Consider the following 16,627-nt stretch of genomic DNA (forward strand, 5'->3'; position numbering starts at 1 on the left):
TGGCACTGGGGACTCACCTTGGGAGAAGAAGTCCCCATTAACATCTGGCTTTGAAAATCATTTAAAAAGCAGAGAGTTAAACCCTGGGAGAGCCAGAGGATGATAGGAAACCAAGTCCCTGCCCTTAAAAAGCCAAAATACTGAATAATGGCCTGAGGCATAGCACAAAAGCAACAGTGTAAAAAGTGCCTGGGACATACCTGAAGATTTAGTAACTGATCTTAGAAAATGTGCCAAAGAGGTAGGGATATAGAAGAGATTCCTCTGGGAATAAAAGTGCTTGTAGGCACCATTTTTCTTCTCATTCCCCAGCCTAGATAGCCAGGCACTTGTGGGAGCCAGCACTAACATCCTTCATCTACTTTGCTAGCACTATGTGCTCATCCCAGCACTCCCCCTGTGGACCTGCCTCATTCAAACTGCCCATTTCAGCAGATATCTCTCCAAAGTGGCTCCTGCCCCACCACACCTGGCAGGCAGCCCCAGCCTGGGCCAGGGCCACTTCAAAGAGACTCCTGCCCTGCAGAGACAGGGAAATAACCCTATAAACCAGTGTGCCTACAGTTCCTGAAGCCAGGTCTCCTAGATGGCTGCATGGGAAGCAAGCCCTGTCATTTGGTGTTCTTGCAGCTATGGCAGAGAAGCTAATTGCAGACAGTTAGGCTGACTGCCAGACCTGCCCACCAAAGAGCTCACAGGGCCTGTAGCTGGGCCTTTCAACAGTGTGGGGAGAAAACCCTGCCCTGTATGCCCAAAGCAGGTAAAACTGGTTATCGCAGCCACTGAGCTAAAAGCAGTTGCAACTCAGCCATAACAGGAGGGTACCCAGAGTCCATACATGGGACACACCTGGAACACCTAGTTCTGGTGACCAGAGAGAACTGGATTATAGAGCACCACAGGTCCTCTTCTAAGCAAGGTCACTTCTTTTAAGACCAGGAGACATAGGTAACCTACCTAATACATAGAAACAAACTCAGAGTTTGATAAAATGAGGAGACAGAGTAATATGCCAGAAATGAAAGAACAAAACAGAATCAGAGTAAAAGAGTTAAATGAAACAGAGATAAGCAATATGCCTGATAAAGAGTCCAAAGTAATGGTCATAAAGATACTCACTTGATTTGAGAAAAGAAGGAATAAACTCAGTAAGAAATTCAACAAAAAGATAGAAAATATAAAAAAAGACTGAGTCAGAGCTAAAGAATTCAACAGAAATGAAAAACATGCCAAACAGAATAAACAACATATTTGAGGAGGCAGAAGGACTGATCAGCAAGCTGCAAGACAGGGTAATGAAAAGCAACGAAGCTGAATGGCACAAAGAAAAAAGAATAATAAAAAAACAGGAATAAGTTAAAGGAACTCTGTGACATCAACCATAACAACATTCACATTTTAGGAATCCCAGAGGGAGAAAAGAGAACAGAAAAGGGAACAGAAAAGTTATTCAAATAAATAGTAGCTGAAAAATTCCCTAACCTTTGGAAGGAAACACACATCCAGGTCCAGGAAGTACAAAGAGCCCCTAACAAGATGTACCCAAGGAGGTCCACATCAAGACACGTGTTAATTAAAATGGCAAAATGCAATGATAAAAAGAGAATTTTAAAAACAGCATGAGAAAAGAAAATAGTTACATACAAAGGAAACCCCATAAGGCTATCAGCTGATTTTTCAGCAGAAACTTTGCAGGCCAGAAGAGAGTGGCATGACATATTCAAAGTGTTGAAAGGAAAAACCTACCACCAAGAATACTTTATCTGAAAAGGTTATCATTCAGAATCAGAGGAAAGACAAAATTTCTCAGACAGACTAAAGTTAAAGGAGTTCATCACCACTAAACCAACCTTACAAAATATGTTAAAAAGAATTTTTTAAGTGGAAAGAAAGCGCCATAACTAGAAGTAAGAAAATTATAGAAGGAAAAAATTTCACAAGTAAAAGGAAATATATAGTAAAGGTAGTAGATGAATCACTTGCAAAGCCAGTATGGAAGTGAAAACACGAAAGTAATAAATTAATTATATCTGCAAAAACTAGTCAAAGGATACACAAAACAAAAAGATATAAAATATAATATCATATGCAAAAAAGTAGAAGGAGAAGTAAAAATTTAGTGCTCTTACAATGTGTTTGAACTTAAGTATCCATCAACTTAATATAAACTGCTATAAACATAGAATGTTATATATGAACCCAACAGTAACCACAAATCAAAAACCTATAATAGACACAAAAGAAAGGAAGCCAAGCATAAGCCTATAGAAGGTCATCAAACATGTCCAGGAAGAAAGCAAGAGAAGACAGGAACAGAGAAAACTATAAAAACAATCGGAAAACAATTTTAAAAAATGCCAGTAAGTACATACCTACCAAAAATTACTTTACATGCAAATGTACTAAATGTTCCAACCAAAAGACATAGGATGACAGAATGAATAAAAAAACAAGACCCATCTATATGCTGCTGACAAGAGACTCACCTCAGAATTAAAAAACACATACACACTGAAAGTGAAGGGATGGAAAATGATAATCCACACAAAAGAAGTGGAAGAAAAAGAAGGGCATTACATAATGATAAAGGAACCAATCCAACAAGACCATATACCAATTGTAAATATCTATGCACCCAACATAGAAACATCTAAATACATAAAGCAATACATATTAACAGACATAAAGGGAGAAATTGATAGTAATATAATAATAGTAGGGGACATTAATATCCCACATACATCAATGGATAGATCATCTGGTCAGAAATCAACAAAGAAACAGGGGCGTTGAATGGCACATTAGACCCAATACAAATATGTACAGGACGTTCCATCCCCAAACAGCAGAATACATATTCTTTTCAAGTGCACACAGAACATTCTCCAGAATATAGCCATGTAATGCCACAAAACAAGTCTCAATAAATTTAAGAAGACTGAAATCATATCAAGCATCTTTTCCAACCACATTGCATGAAACTAGAAATTAATTACAAGAAAAATGTCTTGGGAAAACACACAAACACATGGAGGCTGTACAACATGCTACTAAACAAGGAATGGATCAATCAAGAAATCAAAGAGGAAAAAAAATACATGGGGACAAATGAAAATGAAAAACAATGGTCCAAAATATTTGGACACAGCAAAAGCAGTTCTAAGAGGGAAGTTTATGGTGATATAGGCCTATCTCAAGAAACCAGAAAAATTGCAAATAAACAACCTAACTTTACACCTGAAGGAACTAGAAAAAGAAGAAAAAGCCCAAGGCTAGTACAAGGGAGGAAATACTAAAGATCAGGGCAGAGACTAAAAGAAAGAAAGAAAGAAAGAAAGAAAGAAAGAAAGAAAGAAAGAAAGAAAGAAAGAAAGAAAGAAAGAAAGAAAGAAAGAAAGAAAGACAAGATTAATGAAACCAAGAGCTGCTTCTTAAAAGAGATAAACAAAATTAATAAACCTTTAGCTAGACTCATCAGGAAAAGAAAAAGACTCAAATAAAATCAGAAATGAGGGCGGAGAAATAATAAATACCACAGAAATACAAAGAATTATAAGAGAATATTATAAAAAATTATATGCCAATAAGTTGGACTATCTACAAGAAATAGTTATAGTCCTGGAACATACAATTTTCCAAAATTGAATCAGGAAGAAATAGAAAATTTGAACAGATTACTAGCAACAAAATTGAATCAATAATCAATAATCAAAAAACTTCAAACAAAAGTTCAGGACCAGAGAGCTTCACAGGTGAATTCTACCAAACATTTAAAGAATAGTTTGATACCTATTGTTCTCAAACTATTCCAAAAAAATAGAAGAGAAAGGAAAACTTCCGAATTCATTCTATCCGAGTCCAATACTACTCTGATACCAAAACCAGACAAAGACACCACAAAAAAAGAAAACTACATGCCAATAATCCTTGATGAAGATAGATGCAAACATCCTCAACAAAATACTAGCAAACCACTTTCAAAAACACATTAAAAGGATCATTCACCAAAATCAAGTGGGATTGATTCCAGGAATACAAGGGTAGTTCACTACTTGAAAATCAATGTGATGCATCACATTAACAAGAGGGAAGATAAAAACCATATGACAATCTCAGTACATGGAGAAAAAGTATTTGACAAAACACAATATACATTCATGATAAAAACTCAACAAAGTGAGTGTAGAGGAAACATACCTCACCATAATAAAGGCCATATATGTGGGGCACCTGGGTGGCTCTTCGGTTCGTATCATGATCCCAGGGTCCTGGGGTTGAGTCCCACATCAGTCTCCTTGCTCAGCAGAGATCCCCCCTCTCCCTCTGCATGCTGCTCCTGCTGCTTGTGCGCTCTCTCTCTGACAAATAAATAAATAAAATCTTTAAAAAAAAAGACCATATAGAAAATAATCAGTTAATATCATACACAGTGGTGAAAAACAGAAAGCTTTTCCTCTAAGATCAGGAAAAAGATAAGGATATTCACTGTCAGCACTTTTATTCAATGTATTATTGGAAGTCCTAGCTATAGTAATCATCAAGAAAAAGAAATAAAAGACAGCTAAATTGGTAAGGAAGAAGTAAAACTGTCACTATTTATAGAGGACATGATACTATACATAGGAAACCCAAAAGACTCCACCAAAAACTACTAGAACTAATAAACTGAGTAAAGTTACAGAATACAAAAATAATATATAGAAATCTGTTGTATTTCTATATACTAAAAACAAAAGAGCAGAAAGGAAAATTAAGATAGCCCCATTTACAATTGCACCAAAAAGAATGGAATACCTAGCAATAAATTTAAGCAAGGAGCTAAAAGACCTATAGTCTAAAAACTACAAGACGTTGATGAAAGAAAATGAAGACACACTAAAAAACTGGAAGAATTAATTGATTGGAAGAATTAATATGATTAAAATGACCATACTACCCAAAGCAATCTATAGAGTCAATGAAATCCCTATCAAAACACCAACAGCATTTTTCACAGAACTAGAACAAATAAATTAAAATTGTATGGAACCACAAGACCCCAAATAGCCAAAGCAATCTTGAGAAACAATAACAAAGCTGGAAGCATCACAATTCCAAATTTCAAGATACACTATAAAGCTTTAGCAAAACAAACAAAACAAACCCAGTAAGGTACGAGCACAAAAATAAACATGTAGATCAACGAAACAAGGTGGAGAGCCCAGAAATAAACCCACACCTATACAGTCAATTAATTTAAGTTAAAGAGGCAAAAGTATACAATAAGGAAAAGATAGTCTTTTCAACAAATGGTATTGGGAAAACTGGACAATTATATGCAAAAGAATGAAACTGGACCACTTTTTTATACCATACACATAAACAAACTTGAAGCAGATTAAAGATCTAAATATGGGACCTGAAACCATAGAATTCCTAAAAGAAAAGATAAGAAGTAATCTCTTGGACATTGGTCCTAGCAACATATTTATGGATATGTCTCCTCAGGCAAGAGAAATAAAAGCAAAAATAAACTATTGGGACTATATCAAAATAAAAGCTTTTGTACAACAAAGGAAACTATCAAAAACCCCAAAAAGGCAACCTAATGAATGGGAGAGGATATTTGCAAATGATATATCTGATAAGGGATTAATATCCAAAATATATAAAGAACTTACACAACTCAACATCAAAAAACAATCTAAAAAAATGGGAAAAGACATGAATAGAAATTTTTCCAAAGAAAACATACAGACAGCCAACAGACACATGAAAAGGTGTTCAACACCACTCATCATCAGGGAAAAGAAAATCAAAACCACAGTGAAATACCACCTCACACCTGTCAGAATGGCTAATATCAAAAAGACAAGAAATAATGAGTGTTGGCAAGGAGGAGAAAAGGAACTCTTGTTCACTGTTGGTGAGAATGTAGATTGGTGCAATCACAGTAGAAAACACTATGGCAATTTCTCAAAAAATTTAAATTAGAAATACCACATGAGCCAGTATTTCCATTACTGGTTATTAACCCAAAGGAAATAAAAACACTAATTTGAAAAAATATATGCACTCCTATGTTTATAGCAGTATTATTTAGATTAACCAAGATAAGGAAATAACCTAAATGTCCATTGATAGATGAATGGATAAAGACGATGTGGTATAGATGTAGATATAGATACAGATATATAGATATAGATACAGATATATAGATATAGATACAGATATATAGATATAGATACAGATATATAGATATATCTGTATGTGTATACATATGCACACAATGGAATGTTATTCAGCCATTAAAAAAGAATGAGATCAGGAAGCCTGGGTCGCTCAGTCAGTTAAGCATCTACCTTTGGTTCAGGCCATGATCCCGGGGTCCTGGGATCAAGTCCCACATCAGGCTCCTTGCTCAGCGGGAAGCCTGCTTCTCCCTCTGCCTCCTGCTCCCCCTGCTTGTGCTCTCTGTCTCTCTGACAAATAAATAAATAAATAAACTCTTCTAAAAATTTAATGAATTAATGAGATCTTGCCATTTGCAACAACACTGATGGACCTAGAAGGTATTATGCTAGTGAAATAAGACAGAGAAAGACGAATACCATATGATTTCACTTGCATGTGGAATCTTAAAAAACAAACAAACAAAATACTCTTAAATACAGAGAAGAAGCTGGTGGTTGCCAGATGGGAGGTGGAGTAGGGTGGGGAAAATAGATGAAAAGGGATTAAGAGGTATAAAGTTCCAGTTAAAACAAATAAGTCAGGGAGATGAAAAGAACAACATAGAGAATATAGTCAATAACATTGTAACATGTTGTTTGATAACAGATGGCAACTACGCTTACAGTGCCAATGAGTAATGTACAGAACTGTCAAATTAGTATGTTGTATACCTGAAACTAACACTGTATGTCAATTATATCTCAATAATAAAAAATTAAAATTTAGCATTTGTAGTAAAATAAAATATTAATTAAAACAATAATTGTGACAGTTACTCAAAGAAAAGTTGCACTTTCTTTAGTAACTTCTGTCACAGGAACAAGATCAACGTGTATACTCCATAAATTTGAGCAATTTAAAAATATGTCTAAATATGTAGCATGGAGCACCCAGTGAGTGATCAGTGACTATTCTGAATTTCTGAAATATGTCTTCTATCTTGTGGCTATATGGACATGTTTGTGGGATTGCCCTATGTTGGCAACAGCAGCTCCTCACCTAAGGACAACTTTGAGTAGCCAAAGAACAATGGTATAGGTATAGTTTTCAATAACTCCCTTGAAGTTTAAATATCTTTCTAAATTTTTCAAAACCATATTCAGATGCTCTCTTACATTAACATATAATGTAAACAATATCCTCACTCCTTGATGTTTCGTGGCCCAACAGTCCTAATCATCATTAACAACATCTGCCATTGACTATGCTGCAGATGTAACGACGGGATATTTACCACTGAATCAAAACCATGCTGAGAATTTGACTACATTGCATCTCTTTTTCTATTTGTTTTTTTTACTCATAAACTTGGGCAAATTGTACAAAATACGCTTCCTGGAATGCTCTAGTTCACCCCAATTTTTTTCAAGGTGTGGGTTTCACGGGATCATCAATACAAAACCAATAATGGAGACTGAACTGGAACGGGCTTTCACAATAAATCTGAGTTGTTTAACTGGGCTGAGTTTGTAGTCATTGTAGATGGTAGGATAAAACACTGGCTTTTGTTTGTTTGCTGTTTTTTAAAAGAAGACATTTTAAAATTGAGTATGGGTGTTCATCTGGCAGAAGATGCCATTCTTTTTTTTTAAGATTTATTTATTTATTTATTTTTTAGGGAGAGAAAGAAAGAGAGCGAGCGTGGTGGGGAGGGGCAGAGGGAGAAGGAGAGAATCTCAAGAAGACTCCCCACTGAGCATGGAGCCCAACGCAGGGCTCCATCTCATGACCCTGAGATAGTGACCTAAGCTGAAATCCAAGTCAGTTGCTTAACCAGCTAAGCCACCCAGGCGCCCCAGAAGAAGATGCCATTCTGAGCCAAGAGTCTGTTGGTGTGAGAAACCGCAAAGTCCAGCATTAGGAAAACAATGACTGTCCTGAGGAAACAAAGAATGATGATGCTGAGAATTCCCTCAAAACTATTCTTGATATAGTCTATGCTTTCCTTTGATACATTTATCCATTCCTAGTTGTGAGGTGCTCTGGACAAATATTTTTGTCTATATGAAGAATTAGATTTAAAATAAATTACTAAATGCAGGTGTCCCTATGAGGTAGAAATGAAGACTTAGATGACTTAGAATGGGTAGAGAGGAAGTAGTTACCTATTTGTTTATTGCCCAATCAATATATATGAAGATTCTTCTTAGTTTCCAGACACCATCTCTTCCTCTGCAGGTTCAGAAACAATTTCTTCATGTTATTTGTTGTCTAATATGTCATTTTCTAAATAATTTCATACCTCACACTACATGAAAAAGGTAGCAATGCCATTATTCATAAAGCCATAGCTCTTCAGAATGCATTTGTATTGAAATGAGATAGATCTTTCTGCTACTGCAGTTCCCTAACACCATTTATTTACTTATATCATTACTCATGATGCTGCATCACTGTGTTATCAAAGGTTATAACTGCACTTCATTGATGATGACCACAAATAAATACAAGTCTTATCCGTAGTACACAGCAAAGTAGGAGTTATCATTCATTTTCTGTCATTTTAATCTTATCGGACAGAATTTTATAGTTTAAACATAGGATAACACATCTTCCAAATATGTCTTCCCTCAAAATCTTTAACCAAAATCATGTCATTCATTCCTAGAATGTAATACCTACCAGTGTTGACCATAACCCTGCCTTCCATAAACTGCCACCAATGCAGAGGATTGGCAAGAGCCCCTGAGCTGAACAAGAGGAATGGTCTATTCAAATAAGAAATGTCCATCCCATTTCCAACAAGGCTTAAGACTAACCCAGAGAAATACAAATCAAAACTACAATGAGATACCACCCCACACCAGTCAGAATGGCTAAAATTAACCACTCAGGAAATGACAGATGTTAGCGAGGATGCAGAGAAAGGGGAACCCTCTTACACTGTTGGTGGGAATGCAAGCTGGTGCAGGCACTCTGGAAAACATTATGGAGGTTCCTAAAAGGGTTGAAAATAGAGCTACTCTATGACCCAGCAATTGCACGACTGGGTACTTACCCCAAAGATACAAATGTAGAAACCCAAAGGGGCACCTGCACCCCAATGTTTATAGCAGCAATGTCCACAATAGCCAAAAGATGGAAAGAGCCCAGATGTTTATCAACAGATGAATGGATAAAGAAGACGTGGTTTATATATACAATGGACTACTACTCAGCCAGCAAAAAAATGAAATCTTCCCTCATTTGCAATGAGATAGATGGAACTAGAGGGTGTTATGCTAAGTGAAATAAGTCAATCAGAGGAAGACAATTACCACATGATCTTGCGGATATGTGGAATTTAAGAAACAAAACAGAGGACCATAGAGGAAGAGCAGAAAAAATAAAACAAGACGAAATCATAGAGGGAGACAAACCATCAGAGACTCTTAAGCACAGGAAACAAACTAAGGGTTACTGGAGAGGAGAGGGGTGGGGTGATGGGATAACAGGGTGATGGACATTAAGGAGGGCACTAGATGTCATGAGCACTGGGTGTTATCTAAGACTGATGAATCACTGACCCTACCTCTGGAACCAATAATACATTATATGTTCATTGAATTTAAATAAAATACCATTAAAAAAAAGACTAACCCAGGAAAGTATGTTACCACATCAATCATAGGCAAGAGAGAACTCTGATCAGAAGGGTTGATTATCAATGAGAAACAACATTCTGGAAAACCCTCAGAGGAAACAGGCACAGCCAGTCTGAGATCTGCCTGACGTGCAGTGCAAAGCGTGTGGCAGGAATAGGGTAACTGTCCCAGTTACCATAAAGCAAAGAGTGTCTGCTGCCACCTTGCCACCATCTGGTGCTTGTAGATCAGAGGAGGCACATGTTCCAAATACAGAGAGGTGAGACCTGACTGTGTGGCCCACATATACAGCTCAAGTCTAAGGGTCAGAGGTGGACTATCAGTGGCCTAGAACACTGAACTCGTCCTGTGTCCAAGCTAAGTAAGACACGGGCTAGAAGCAGGGCCTCCTACTTGCTGGTACTACACTTTCCTCTCATTTTTAAGAAGCCCTTAGATACGAGCTAGGTCGTCCTATAGCATGTCCCTTTCCGTATTACTAGTAATTGTATTTTCAAATATATTGCCAGAGAGTAGGTTATCCGATCATATTAGAATAGCCTTGCAGGAAAGAATCATGTCTTACATTTCTGCTCTGCTCTGTAAAACTTGGCCCAAGGCTAGTCACATAAAAGTCAACAAATACTTCTCGGGTCATAACAGCTATTTACCAAATATACCAAATACAGTTAACAGGTAAACTGCAGAACAGCTGAACAAGAGAAGTCAAGAGTCACTGATACTCTAAAAGTAATTGTTACTGGAAAATAAATCCATAGTCAGAGCAGTCATTCTTCATCATAAAGATTTCAGCCTAAAGAAAATAGGGCCATAGACCAATTCTCTGGCTGAAGTCAAAGTGCTGGGTGGATATTGCATTTCCTAAAAGTATTCACCAAATTAAGTCCTCAATATTATTTCTCTTCCCTTTCTCTATTTTCAGTATTGAGAGCATGCATATCTTCTCCCTTTTTTACTAAAACAAGTTCAATACTTCATTTTATGTTGACTCTGATAAAGACCTTTCTTTATGATTGGGGCGCCTGGGTGGCACAGCGGTTAAGCGTCTGCCTTCGGCTCAGGGCGTGATCCCGGCGTTATGGGATCGAGCCCCACATCAGGCTCCTCCGCTATGAGGCTGCTTCTTCCTCTCCCACTCCCCCTGCTTGTGTTCCCTCTCTCGCTGGCTGTCGCTATCTCTGTCGAATGAATAAATAAATAAAATCTTTAAAAAAAAAAAAGACCTTTCTTTATGATTAACCCTACCCCACAGTGATCTGTGATTTAGAGTTGAAGTATCATTTTGTGTATATGGTCTATACCACATTGATTCACTCATGTAGGAATATGCAAAAGCATTGTGTGTACATATGCATGTTGCATATCACTTAGATATATACACACATGTCCCATCCCCACAGGGAAATTATATACTTTATGTTAATGAGCATATTTCTTATAAGGCATGAAGCACTTTCCCAGAAAGAGTAGGAGCTAAGAAGTTTCCTACATTTGATTTCTTACATTTGATTAAAGTTTCCTACATTTGATTAAAGTTTGATCCCACCTTTGAAATCTTTTCAGAACCTTGAGGCTCATTAAAGTATAAATGAGATTTAAGAGTGATAGGAATCAATAATTATCAATATCACCTTTAAGCAAATCTGTGGTAATAGATGAAATGAAAAATTAAACTAGTGTACATTTTCCAGGTGATATGAGTACAGGTCCCAGGTGACATATTTTCTTCCCAATAATTCTTCCCCAACACAAACCAAAATCATCACCAATCATCAACACCATCTACCACTACTACAACCAGTGAAACCAAACATGCTAGATTATTAAGTCTTTGCGAACTGAAGCCATATATTAATCATATTTCTATTCTTGAGCAAATAGCACACAGTATAGCTCAACAAATATTGATTGGGGAATGCATAAAAATCTACACTATTTTTCGCTCTTAACCTGATCTGGCCATATATGAGTCAACACATAAAAGCTAACCATGTAATTTCCATTTTTCCAGAAATTTTATCAGAAGTTGTGTGGCCTTAATAATTACCCTGCCGAAGTTGTGAACATTATACAGGAAATCTCTTCCATGGTTACGAGGCTACACAGCTCATTTTATTCATTCTTCTCAAGGGAAACTTAGCAAGAGGATATAAGTGGCTTTTCTTTCCAATCACTGCTGTGAGGGGGGAAAAAAACAATACGATCACACATCACCTTCATTTGTGAAAATATTATATCAAGCCAATACGGGAGCAAATGATCTTATTATTTGAGGGGGGGGGAGATGAATACAAACACACTGGAAAATGTATGGGTGAAAAGAAAAAATAAAACGAACATGCAAAATTTACAGTTTGTGGTGAAATATTAAGTCATTACAAAAAGTTCTCAGCATTATCAATAATAAGTGGTTAGAAAATGGGTAAAGGTAGTTCAGAGACTAAGACGCTCTCATATGCCATTTAAAATCTAGAACCCCTTTCGAAATGTGGTAGTGCCTGTCTTACGTTGTGTTTAAGCTATATAAACATGTGGAATAGAGAACACTATGGCTTGCAGGGCATGTTCTGATTATACAAAAATAAAGAGCCATCAAAACAAAAAGACACTTTCCATCCCTATTTCCAGCTCAAAACAAGATAATCTTCCATAGCCTCACCATCAGGTGGATTCTGGAAGGTAATTATTTTGCATGCTCAGTTCAGGTATGAGCTGAACTTGATTCCAACGCAGGAGGTTACTACAGGTTTTTGGAGGATAAAAGAGCCAAGACACATAAACTTTATTGTTATTGTGGCCCATTTGACAAGATACTGTCCCAGATGAATGGACATTGGCCATTCAGATGGAAAACAGAAGCCTGTTTATCAGCTGGTTAATTGCTCTCAAATATGAAATAAGATTCCCAGCAGTAAAGCTCCCTCTCACTTCTCTTCCTCACCTAAATTATAAACTATCTGAGAACAGAACCATTTCCAGCATCCAAGTGTTTATCAGAATGAAGCACATGTGCCACAGATGACTGCTGACCTTTCAACTTTGGTCAGCATTTCGGCAGCTGGCATTGTCCTGCTAGTTTCCTGGCACTCTCATCTCCCCTTCACTTGTGTAGCTTGACTCTGAAATGAGGAAGTAACTCGGTAAAGCCAGAACACTGAAAATATTCCTGACACAAAATGAGTCAGGGGAAGGCTTTTACTTCTCATCAGATTTTCTGGATTTGGGGAGGACCAGGTTTTTTGTTGTTGTTAACTCATTTTATTAGTTCTTTGCCTCAACTTAGCAGCTGGATAGATTATTCATTGTGTAATTGTTACAAAATGGTGACTAATACTTTAGCCTGTTTCATGTCCACTAGATCATCCAAAAATCACCAAAGTGTCTTACCTTACCGATGGAAAGGGATTCGTCTTTCCTCTGGCATTTTTGGACTAACTGCTTAATCAATAAAGGGCAAATTTTAAAAAGGTAAATGTAGGACCCCCTGCCTCGTGCATGAGTGGGGAAGCCTAAACTCTGGTAATAAGCCAATATTGAGATAATTACAATTTACTAAATACCTTTAGTAGATACTGCACTTACAGCATTATTTTATCGATTCTCTGTTAACGTGTGGGCTTTCCAGCTTTTGCACAACCTCAGTGCCCCCGGAACACCGGCCTTACAAGGTAGCCTTCTGGATGGGTCTGCTTACCTGGCTTTGACTTGCTTGGGCAACAGAATAATGACTATATACATACATACATGTAACCCATCCATACAATTTTAATAAATATTGGTATCATCTCTTCCTCCATCCCCTTTTTCCCTTCCCATCAGCAAATATCTGGCCATCTACTGTCCAAGGCTTCTGTGGCCCTTTTAATAGATGAAGAAGTATAAAAGCTATTCCCCATGCTTCAGAAACAATCACTGAATCAGAGTTTAGTAAAGAGATGGCTGCTCCACATGCATGCTTCTTCCTAGTGAGCCCTCAATTTCCTTTCTGGAAATCCCCTCCCTCTCTCTGTGTATGAATTCCATGCCACTCTTTGCTTCCTTCTTTCTAGAAAGGTGAGGAGAATCAAATCATTTTTGTTTCTAGAACACTAGTAGAGCAGGAGATTCTGTCTATAACCTAAATCTGTCAATCGGCTCTTCACTTCGAAGACATTGGGAGGGACTTGTGTGTCCTCGTGATTATATTCTGACCACTATTTCAGCTGCTGGAAAGTTACTGTGATTGCTACCTCCTAAACCTTGTCCTTCCTGAATCCTCTTGGATCATGCTCTGAAGCCTGATCTACCAGCCTCCTGCCAATTGTGTGGGCCTCCATCCTCACCTTGATATTCTTCCAATTAGCTCTCTCTCGCTTTGGTTAACCAGAGTTGGTGTCTGGTACTTACAAGGAAGAACCATTACCGACATGCAACACATGTAATTATAAAAGATAGTTTATAAAGTAAGATAACATATATGATATTGGGAACAGCACAGACAAAAATCCCAATGTATCTTAAGAAAGAAGAAGTGGTGGTGGCATCAGCTAACCTGGAGTGGGTAATAGAGAGATGGTGACACCAGGTGGTCAGTAAGTGTGGTAAGACGGTTGATAATGGGTAGGCAGGGGAAAGGGGCAAAATGTACTCAGGAGACCATTAATAGATTGACTTAGATGAAATGGGGATTGTCTCAGAGTATTCTTGCTGCCACAAACATTTGTTTAGTATTTTCTACTGTTGGACGCTGCTGGAATACAGAGTGTGAAGGTCAAGTACCTGCCCCTGAGGAGCGCAAGGGCCAACCATCTCTTCAAGTAGAGAGGGATACTCTTGGAGTGGGTTCATAAAAGATTTGTGACTACTGCCCCAAAGCTGTTCTCCGAGGAAATAGCGTCTTCTCCAAAGTACACTTTTAATGTTACCAAAGCATTATTTACAGGTAGAAAAGGGAAATAAATGCTAGATTTAAATAAACGCATTTAAAACTGTAATGAGCAGACGTTTGAAACCTTCAAGGGTAGCACTCCATGAAAATTGTGAGAATTTCTAGCTTCAATTGGTTTTCACTTTAACACTTGAAGTAAGTGTAAAAGCATTCATAAAAAAGATACATAACCTATATGTGAAGAAAAGTTTAATTTTACAATTGTGATAGCTTTATATAATTTTCTGAAAAATCCTTACTCATACCTCTGCTTCTTTCTGACAGATGTTAGCTAGTTTTTATTATTTGTTTCCCTTTAGGGTACAGGTAAAGCAAAAGTGACTTCTATGGGCCATCTTATTGTGAATACAATTTGTATCTTCTTTCTATATCTTGCTCTACTATTGGTATTTAAAATTCTGTTCAATGTAAAGAACAACCTCCTACCTGGTAGGTAGGTAACCAAATGGAACCTTCCCACTGGACGGACGTGGGGGGCAAACAGCCATACATACCACAGTGGAACAGCTTCCCTATCCGACACAGTTGAGGAGATACACGTGTTTCAGCATCGCATCAAATACGAAGTACGGACTACCCACACAGACTAACTGTGCGGAATCTCAAGGGCTGTTGATCAAAGATCACTGCTCCATGTCACCCTAACTTACAACAATTGTCACTAGTGATGTTGTTTCACGGTTGGAATTAAGCAATGGTGGCCATCTGGATATAACACAACTTATTTAGTCAATCTTTTACAGTTCACACTTAGGTTGATTCCATTTTAATTACCTGGATTGTCTGATCATTCATTTTGGATCAATTCCAAGCAGTAGAATCTTTAGTATACATACATTTTCAAGGTTTTTGACCTGTAGGGCATTTAATTTTTTCCTTCAGAGGAATTATACCAATTTATCCTGAAACAGCACTGTATGAGTCACTGCTCCAGTGTCTTTTGAACTTCAGTCCTGGAGCCCAGGTGGAGGAAGAACATGGTTGGGTCATTCCAGTGGTTTCATGAATGTCTAATCTGAGTTTCCGTTCTCAGACAGAAAAGCAATAAAGTTTAAATTGCTAGGTTTTCAAATCCCTCTTTCCCCATTTCTTAATATCTGTTATATTAAGATAAAACATCTCCTTTATAAATTTTAAATGGTATAAATAGAAAATAATAAACTTTACTAAAATATCATCCTAGAGTTTCACTTTCCAATATGAGGTTCTCCATTCAGCATCTACCTGTTCAACTGATTGTCTATCTATCTATCTATGCAATGGGAAATTCAGGGTTTGGATATTGTCCACCTACACGCATCCTCACATCTGTGTCTGCTCATTTCATTCCTTTTCCAACGAGCCTTTCTCCTCTCGCAGAACTATCCTAAACGTCCTTTCCTTCAATCTAGAGTATAAGCCCCGTCTCTGCCATGCCACCTCCCTGGCTACCTGGCTCTCAGTAATTATTTGCTCAACTTCTCAGCCCTAACATTGCATCATTATAACCGACAGGATGAATATTGGCTAAAACACAGTCAGTAATGCATTTAGGCTGAATAGATTTCAGAAGGAAAGCATTTATCATCTACTATTTAAGAATGACTGTCAGCTGGGTATTTTATCATTTGAACACCTTACTCCTTGTCATCAGAGAAAGATATTAACAGTTTTCATAAGAATAAATAGCTCAGAAAATAATCATCATATTCATAAAATATATGGGCCTTTCTATTATTTCATCATGACGGTGATCTACATAGGTCCCTATATTTTTAAGACCCTGAGTTTTTCCTTGAACTCTCACCAGAAATTGTCAAGATATGGCTGACCCATAGGTCATTATTTTTCAAAATAATTGGAATTCCTCAACTGTATAGTGGGTATCTTATTAAATATAAGTGAAATGAAGAATTAAATATCT

At 37.3% G+C, this 16,627-nt stretch overlaps 1 long non-coding RNA gene across 2 annotated transcripts in view; it reads right to left on the minus strand.

Moving 5' to 3' along the window:
* Positions 1 to 16,627, minus strand: part of LOC123001027 (uncharacterized) — a 376,694-nt gene that overhangs the window by 25,306 nt on the left and 334,761 nt on the right. For both annotated transcript variants that reach the window (XR_008957471.1, XR_007190425.2), the window contains 2 exons: positions 8,319 to 8,385; positions 4,198 to 4,358 (listed from right to left, as the gene is read on the minus strand). This is a non-coding gene — a long non-coding RNA (uncharacterized LOC123001027). The remainder of the gene's footprint in view (positions 1 to 4,197; positions 4,359 to 8,318; positions 8,386 to 16,627) is intronic.

Source organism: Ursus arctos, unplaced genomic scaffold (genome assembly GCF_023065955.2).
Source record: "Ursus arctos isolate Adak ecotype North America unplaced genomic scaffold, UrsArc2.0 scaffold_5, whole genome shotgun sequence".
NCBI lineage: Eukaryota > Metazoa > Chordata > Mammalia > Carnivora > Ursidae > Ursus > Ursus arctos.